Source organism: Malania oleifera, chromosome 8 (genome assembly GCF_029873635.1).
Source record: "Malania oleifera isolate guangnan ecotype guangnan chromosome 8, ASM2987363v1, whole genome shotgun sequence".
In the NCBI taxonomy this organism is placed as follows: domain Eukaryota; kingdom Viridiplantae; phylum Streptophyta; class Magnoliopsida; order Santalales; family Ximeniaceae; genus Malania; species Malania oleifera.
The window spans coordinates 38,566,570-38,576,782 of record NC_080424.1 but is presented as its reverse complement, the minus strand read 5'-3'; positions in this window follow the sequence as shown (position 1 = coordinate 38,576,782).

Here is a 10,213-nt window from a genome sequence, read left to right as displayed (position 1 = left end):
TTTAAATGCTTTCAACTTAGAGGACCCAAAGGTTACAATAGATATATCTTTAAGTGAACTAAGCCAATATTTCCATTATTGATATGAATTTTAATGCGTGTGAGAGGCACCAAGTTGGAATGGCTTTCGATTTAAACTGCATGTGCATAGGTTTACTTGAATTTTACACATTCATCTAGACTGAGACCTAGACAATTTTATTAGTCATTCAACTCATCTCTAAGTATATAAAGTTTTAATGGGTTTGACTTAGTGTTTGAGAGCTTTGTCTGAGAAGTAAAGAATGAATACTCTTAAAGATTAAACATTTTATTTAAGTTCAAGAGAGTATTCAAAAGTAGGACATTTGTCAATAAGTATTCGTTCTAGTTAATATGTCTTAGAGTGATGACTTGATTTTTATTTAGACTTTTAAGTTCAATGATGGGTTTAGGATTAAATTATATATAGTGTGAGATGGATTCCCTAAACCACAAGCTAGTGCAATGGACAAAAGATATGCTTAACTTTAGATATTCATATTTGAGAGCGAGTTAAGCAATTTAAGATTTAAATACAGGGCAAACATGCCATGTCCATTTGGAAGTGAATTTTTATTCAAGCGTCCAATAATTTCATATTTCAACCAATGGATATTTGCATTAAGTTCGGATTGGTTATTTTGTTTGAATTTCCATATTGGCTTAATTTTTCAAGATCCTTAGTATGTACAATTTTGAATAGTGGACAAATACTAAGTTTTTACGGTTTCAACCCAACCACTTCCTAAGTCTTTAGACAACACTACCCCCTATAGCTAATCTTAACTACTAAAGAAGAATTATGTGATCATGTAAACCCTATCTGAGTAGATTCTTCCTTGAATTTCAAGGGGTTTGTTTTCTTAACAACTCATACCATTTTTCTATCTTTTATTCTTGACGGGTTAGGAGTCAGTGATTCTTTGACTTTCCATACTCATTTGGGTTTCACACCTTTTCTTTTAAACAAGTAATCAAATTTTATGTGCCCCTTCTTTTTACACAAGACACATGTGGTGTGAGTGTATGGACTAGAGAAGGTACTAGCATAATGTTTCGATTCTTTTACAAAGTACCCCATGTATAGGTTCTTCCTTTTCTTATTTTCAACTCCATTAAAACCTATACCTTCTTTATATAAGGTCATCTTTTGTGAACCTAACAATTTATCAAAGTTTCCTTGCCTCCAGTGAATGTGTAGATGATCTTAGATTGGTCTTCTATTTTCTTCTCTAGTTCTTGCATTTTTTAGTTTTTAAGACCCTTGCAAACATCTTGAAACTTAATGAATTCCTTAGACATATTGTTTGCCTTTTGTTCAAGTTTTGCAATCAAATGGTCTTTATTATTATCATTAGAAACTTTAGATTTCAAGACAGTCAATTCCTTTTCTAATGATTCATTCTTTCTTACCAGTCTTTTAATTTTCAGGCCATTTTCTCTTTCAGCAAAAACTTTAGATTCACATTCTTTCTTGCATGCTTTATACTTGTTTTCCAAAACAGAATATTTCTTATTACATTTGACAAGTAACTTATGAGTCCTAACATATTCAATTTGCAATTCTTCATAAGTTGCCATGCTTCCATCATCAGTACTATCATATGATTCACAACTAGACACATCATTCAAATCAGCACATGAATCATTTTTAGATTTATCTTCTAAAATAGAAGGAATAAAGATAACCTTATTATGAGTTACAGCAACAAAGCACTAGTTACCTCCTTCATGATCAATAGAGCTTGAGTCACACGGAGAGATCAACTTGTTTTGCATGGGTGCTCCATATCTTCTCTCAAGTTCATCCCAGATCTCCTTAGCATTAATACACGCCATAACCTCACATAAAATATTAGAATCTAAAGTATGTAGTAAGGTATTCATGGCATCAAAATTAACCTGCGCTAAGTTCCTATCATGATCATTCAACTCATACTCAGATTTACAAACACTAGTACAACCAATGGGTTTAACTGGCACACTATCACCCTGATCAATGACATTCCAAAATTTCCAATTTAAAGTTTCACATACACAGTTATTCTTGTTAATTTAGGTGAAATCCCAAGAGGGGGGTGAATTGGGTATTTTTAAAAACCTTTAATACTATTTACCACTTAATCCTTATTTCTATATTTAATTAATTAACTGTGGGGGGTTTGACACTGATTCAAATTACTATCTCAATGAATTCTATTTTATCCAATTAATTATCAAGTGCGTGGGGTTATTCAACATACACACATGCAAGACAAGTAATGAAATGCGTTGCGAAAATTAAAAAGAGTAAAGGAAGAGAGAAGGCAAACACAGTTTTTACGAGGTTTAGTCAACCCAGCCTATGTCCTCGCCTTGAGCAACCCACTCAAGGATTCCACTAAATCCCGGCTCCTTTAACTGGGACGGAGCTTCCTTTACATCTGCTACTTACAAGAGCCACAACTTCCTCCTCACCTAGTTCACAACCTGAACCGTGATTATAATATAGAATTTCAAATATGCAAAACAACTCAATATTACTTCTAACAAAGCTAGTGAGTACAATTGAAACCCTAACACATATCCATATGATGAAATTTGAAGCTCAATATGTTTGTAACGATATAATCGTTATATGAATGGTATGATTCACCAAATTTCCCTTTTATCAATTCTCCCAAAATAATTATATAAGTAAATGCTTTAGAGAACTTAGGGTTCTAGTTCAACTTTCTAGATGCACGAATACCAAATGTGATCTTATTAAAAAATTTGCTTTGAAGATTATAAAGATCTAGATCAACAAGCTTTCTTCCAACTATCCAAACACTATAAGATCTTTGTAATATGTAAATATATATGTATATAAATATATATATATATATATATATATATATATATATGATATGAGTTCCAAAAATCAAAAACCTAATATAAGATTTTTTCAGAAAATATCCCTCAAAAATATATATAGTTATGAACTTCTAAGGATATTTAATCAAGTGGTTTTGTAATATCGAAAATATCGAGTCTTTAAATGAATACTCACTTGAATCAAAATAATTTAACCAATGGAAAAACTTTTCTCAAGTAGTGATCTTATCAAATACAATCTAATATAAGCACACTCAAGATCAATCTCTCAAATAATATTCAATAATGGATTTTGAGATGAAAAACTCTTTGAGAATAAAGATTAACAAGCAAATCGATTTACCAAACCTCAATACCAAGTTGAATGCACAACAATAACTAGAATGACTTTTGAAGATCAAGATAGCCTTAGCTCAAATTTGCCGTATAAACTTTAAAATCTAAAGCAAAATTTTTAGCAATGTGTTTCCCAAAGTTGTGCTAATCTTACAATATGCTCAATCGTATGCCAAAAGTTCTTTCTCTTAGGGGGCACTAGGGTTTAGATGTCGATTATATAAATAACCTTGCCCTTAGGATGAGTCTTAACTGTTGGATCAACTTGGTTAAAAAATAACTCATGTGTTCTCTCATTAAAAATTAAAATTTTAACTTTCCCGCAGGTTCAAACAACTGAGGGTTAAGGCTCAGATGATTGAAGTTCCTTATAACTTTGAAAAATTAACCTAGACACAGGGTCAGATGTCTGAAGTTGGGGTTCAGACTTCTGAAGTTGCAGGTTCGAACGACTGAAATCAAGGTTCAGTCTTCTGGTGTGCTTCTACCTGTTTCTATGTTTCTCCAATAATTCTTCAAACGACTGAATTTAATCTTCAGTCTTCTAAAGAAATTCTTCAGACGACTAAACTTAAACTTCGGTCTTCTGAAGTTGAATCTTCATATGATTGAGCTTACACTTCAATCTTCTGAAGTTGACACTTCAATCTTCTGAAGTTGACACTTCAATCTTCTGGTCAGGAAGTTCGGTCTTCTGAATAGAATATTTTCTGGATTTTTCTTTTTAGTTTCAAAAATCTATTTTTGCTCCCTTTCTTTGCTCTTTTATAAAATATTTTTTGGGGTTTTAAAAGTCTCTAAGTCCATAAATATCCCCTAAAGATGTTCATGAGATGCATGAGTCTTAAGGTTAGTCTAGGGTATATTTTGAGCTTCAAATTAAATCATATGAAATATGTAAACACATTCAATTCTAAATACCCATTCCCATGACGATCTTGAACTTGGCGCTTGCATCTTCATTCTTCAACTCTTTTTGTTCCATGGATTGTGCCAAGATGTATATACTTTAATCTTCATGACTTCCATGACTTTCTAACCTTTCATGCATGCTAAGTATTGTTCCTGTTCACAATCTCAATGCACAGATCAAATAGCAAGTGATTTTTCATTATCAAAACCAGATTGGACTCATAGAGTCAACAATTCTGAATATCCATACAACATAGTTATCACCACAGAATACTAGTGGGTGTTTGACCAATCTTCCCTCATATGAAAGAGATGCACTAACAAGAGCCATCATGATCTTTTACTAAATGATGTTTAATTTTAAGTTACAAGGCTCTGATACCAATTGTTAGCTTTGGTGCAATCCCAAGAGGTGGTGAATTAGTATTTAAAAATTCTTCTTAGGTTTGGCTAATCTAGCAGGCAGTATTTCACAAACCTATGGTCTTTCTACATATTCACAATCCCAAACAAATATTCAAATAATAAACATAAACATATAGGTGCAGAATATAAATTGCAGAAAATGAAATCAACACCAGATATGATATCGAGGTTCAGCTAATATTGCCTACGTCCCCACTTTGGCACACTTGCATAAGGATTACACTATAAGCTCACTTAACGGGTGGAGCGGCACTGTTTACAACCAGGTCAATTCAAGGGGTTGACCTCTACCAACACACCTTACTAAGATGGCACACCTAACTTTCCTAACCTGGTCTAAGCCAGTCCGAGACAATTCCATAGGGCTAGTCTCTCTCTTCAAGGTCATGCCTGGAATACAACAAAAGATATGAAATTTTTGTACACAGAAATATGCTTCTTCACAAGCAGATATGTACTACAATATGCACAGTATAATCAATACACTACCAAAAGATAGGATTTGATAAGTTCGGTGTAGTCTAAGTGTCTACTCTCAAATATTTATGCAAATATTGCAATCAGTGCGTGAGAGTGTAAATGATATGATCTTTGTGTCAAATAATGATTTCAATCACAATGCACAAACAAAAATCACAAGCACACTTCAAATATCTCAACAAATATTTTTTCTCAATGTAAACCACAAGAGATATTCAAAAATGGTTTGCAAAAATTTATTTGATCTTTGTATCAAGATGATAATCTCAATCAAAAGGTACAACAACAAAGATCTTTTAGCACTCAAGCAAATATCTCAATATATATTTCTCAAATATAAACACAAGAGATATTTTGAAAATGATTTCTAAAATATTTTAGCAATCAAAACACAATATGAACTCTTAAGTATTGCAATGAAAATGCAAAATTTAGAAGCTATAAGAAGTTTTCCTACGGAAGGTTTATTTACAAAGCCCCTTAGAAAAATTAGAAGCTTACTCTAAAAAAAAATTAATCTCAATTAAAACGAGCAAGTGAGAATTAAGCTTGGTGAGATGAACACAAGAGCACTCTTACTAAGTGGTATTTGCAATATGGATAAGTAAGAATGGGACTATAAAGCTTGAATATGAAAAATAGGCTTTTTGAAATTTAGAGGATATTTGCTAATCTCTCCATAATTTTTGCAAATGAGGGGGTATCTATAGAGTTCCCAAAAAATATAACTGTTTAGGATATGTAGGGTATTATTAGGATTGTTTAAAAACTTTTTAACACAATTAACTCTATTTAAAGAATTTAACCGCGGTAAAAATAATTGTCCAACCCGAGAGCATTGGTCGACTAGACTTGAAGTTTGGTTGACCAAGTGACTGAGTTTGGTCGACCGTGGGAAATTTGAACTGAGAGTTCGGTCAATCGGACTAAGGGTCTCAAGGTCGATTTTTCAATTTCACACGGTTTGGTCGACCAGGTGATTTTGAACTAGGTAGTTCGGTTGATCGGAAAGTTGGGGCTTCTCCTAAGGATGTTCAGTTGACCAGAGCGTTAGAGTTCATTTTCTAGACAATCGGCCGAGAAGTCAATATGTTGACCTAGGGAAGTTCGGTCAACTAGGGCTTGTATATATTCTTTTAGTCGGTCGATCGAGCGGTCAACATGTTGACCTGGTGGAGTTTCGGTCGACTAAATATTTATGCGTGTAGAAGTTCAGTCGACCGAACATGCCATTTTTGTGCATTTTGGTCCTTTTCTTCTTATAAAATTACCCCTATTCTCATGATAATAAACACTAAGATTATAGGGGTCATTTTCATGTAATTTTGTGTGTCCTATGGTCGATCTAAGGCCTTTGAGTATGCACCCTAAAAATTCGGCATCAGTCGATCGAAGGGTGATCCCTAAGGTCCATTTATGGTCTTGAACTTATCTATCCTACCATGCAAGTAAGACATTAATTATTATAGACCATGTTCCTTTGTTGCTATTATATACCCAAAATGATAAATATAAATTACGATAAATAAACATTCTAAGTCTTCGTCTTCTTTAAGATCATGTGAATGCACCATATGATACTTCAGATTAGTCCTACACATAAACTCATCAATCATTAAATATCAAAGTATTTGTCATAATCAAAATGAGATATGACCTATAAGGTCAACAAATTACATTGTGCGTATAGTGGTACATATCTACTTAGTGTAAGAAGCATACTTGTTTGTACAAAAAATTGAATATTTGTTGTATTCCCGACGTGTGGTCGAAAAAGGGAGACTTGCCCTGTGAAAAGTCCCAGACTGTTCAGACCTGGTTAGAGGAACTAGGTGCACCATCTTGGTAAAGTGTTGTATTAGGTGTCGCTCCACCCGTTAAGCGAGCCATAGTGGAATCCTCTTACTTGTAAGCTTGAGGCAAGGACGTAGGCAATATTGGTCAAACCCCGATAACATATCTGGTGCAACTTTTGTTTTTTCGCACTTTCAATTTCAACACATGTATGTTTTATGTTTGATTTATTATATGCAGTACATGTGTTTGATTGTTTGAATATTTGATTAGGTTTATGATTATATAGAAATACCTTAGGCTTGTGTAATATTATTTATGGAATTTGAATTGACTTAGGAGAAAATTTTTAAATACCTAATTCACTCCCCCTCTTGGGAATACACCAATTCCAACACTTTGTGAGCAGTGTTTGCCTAACATTATTTATTTAATGATTATGCATGTGTCTTTTATTCTATATAGTAGGTGATCTAGTGTGTAGAGTACGACTTATACACAGAAAATTAGATCATTAGTTTTTATAGAATATAAGTTTATTGTTCACAGTCTTAAATGAAATTGGACACACCATTGGTAGGACTTTAGTACAAGATTTTAATAGATCTGTCTTGACTATTGGGAATGGTACATTTCCAACTCCTTGTGCTAGTACACTTTGTGTGTATTGAACATGATCGTCTTGGGATAATTGTTTTTATACTGATTATATAAAATAATTAATATCTCATGGTTATTATGAGTGCTTATGTTCTTAATCCTGATATAATTAGTGGACACGTGCATATAGTGTTTATTACTTTGATTCATAGAAGAGTGAGATTCTTTATGGGTCAAAAAACGCAGTGAGTTGGGTGATGACATTATGTATATGGTGAACACTAATTATTGATGGAATCCATGTCCCAATGTCAGGATTGATGATACCCCCTTGAAAAAGCTTATAAGTTATGATTAATTGTGTCAAACTTTGCAGGTGGATTTTGAATCCGACACATCAAATAAGTTAAGTGAAATGTCTCAGGGAATTAATATGTTAATCAATTAAATTGTCAGTAATTTAATTTAATAAACGGGTATCTGTAATCTTTACGTGCGGAAATAAATAAGCATTTAATAATAGGAGCTCGAAATTTAATTTTGAATATGACAAAGAGTGCAATTATAATTCTTTAATGGTATGAATTATAATTAAAGTACTTAGGGATGAATTCGGGTCGGATTAGGAATTTTTAATTACGTGGGAAGCTCTAGTCATATTTACCCAGAAGTCCCTACTGTAACCTATATACACACGCTTCATTCAGCAGCTAGGATGAGACGAGCGAACTCTCACAGAAGCAGACATTTTTCGTGAGAGAAGAAAACCCTAGCAGCCACTTACGAGTCCATTATCTTAGGAATACGACATGTTCAAGGAATATAGTAGAAGATTCCTGGTCGTTTTCAAGAGCTCATTTTCATACTTACAGATTCGGGCAGATCTCGCAGGTATAATCCTAATCACGTAATTAGGGTTAGCATGATCAAATCATTATTTTTTTTGTTAACAGTATGCACTACAACCAAATCTTAGGACTATTCCGCAAGTCCCTCCAATAATCTACTAACAAATAGGATAATAGTGGGATCTAAATGAAGCTGCAAATGATGCATATCCAAATCACGCCCTTGATGGCTCACCAAGAGAACATGTTCTATACTAATTTTATGACAACTCTTTGAATTATTATCCAATGGAATAAGCTTTGTACTTCCTCTCCAAATCAACAAATATGTTGCTACATATAACTGTGGATAGTACATTCAAGTATCATATATTTGAGAACGAGAAGACTAATGTCATTTGAATGTTCTTATCATATTGTATTCTACAAAAGGATTCAAATCCAAGTATGCTCCATCAAGGAAAATAATTTCATGCTTAACTTTAGAATATCATGGACACAATTGATAATCATGACATTGAATAATTATCATATGAAACAATAGTAAAGGGAATAGGATGAAACAAATCGGAAGAACAAAATTTCCTTCTTGTAATGATAATAAACAATATGGTCTCTGTGTTGTTTCATTTCCCAATTTATGGTGTTAAGTCCACTTAATTATCTTGTTTCATATAATGCTTCTAGTTGTTTTTTAATCTCTAGTATTCATGTTTGCTTTAAAACTTCTTTGTTATTTGGTATTTTCAATTGATTTTGTATGCACTTATATATATATATATATATATATATATATATATATATATATATATTCCAAAAAATAATGAGGGATGTAAAATTTAAAATGTCACACATAAGAAAATTGGCACCACGTGCATCACACGTGCACCACACTATTTTTGTTAAAAAGGAAGAAGATAAAAATGGGGAGGAAGAAAATATTGCTATTATTTTATTCATAATAAAAAAGTGCATCATTAATTATTTTCTAGATTTTTAAAATTGTTTAATGTACGTCGTTTATTTATTTAATTTTTTGGTACATCAGGAAGTCTAGTAGACATGGGCTTTCGGTAGAGATAGCCCATCCCTATTCTAAACCCCTTTTTATCCTTTTATGATCCTTTATGTCATGTTCTATTCTCTTTATTTTTGTAAGGTCAATTTTTCTTTAGTAACTTACAATGCATCTTTTAATTGAAAAAAAATCAGACACTTTATAGAAATTGCATTTTATGTAAAATAATTATACATAAAAGAGAACAATTGAATATTTTTTAATAAAACAATCAAAGTATTTATTTATCAATAAATTTATAAAGAACAATTTTTAAAAGTCCAACTCTATTAAGCAAAAAGATAATGATTGTTCATAATTATTTGTCCATTTAAACTTGGGTACACATTTGATATCACAAGGGTTGAATTGATGTAACCAATAATTTAGTCATGTCAAGTATGCACATCAAAACTTACTGATTTTTTAATGATAACCTATCTTATGAAGAACATATATTTATTAGGAATTTGCATTTTAGTCCCAATCATACACTACCCCTTTTAAGGCATGTATTTTTTTTTTAAAAAAGAAATTAAATCTTAGAGAACAAAGTAAGGATTGGATTTTGAAAACTTAAAATATCTGACCAAAAATAATACACTTGAAGTTTCGTTTTATTGGGATTTTTCGTTGAAATCTATTTTTACAAATGAACGATTGGAAGATCTATTGATTCTAACAATTGAGATTGGTATTTCTATTTTTTAAGTGATTGGAAAGGAGGGGTATAAAGGAGTACCACTAGAAAAATAGAAATGAAAGTGGAATGAAGTTGCTGATACAACCTTTCCTTAAAAAATACTGAATGAAATAGCCACTTGTTCTTTCAATGGTTGTTGCAAGAAATTAAGAGAAACAAAATGTAATATCAAATTGATGGC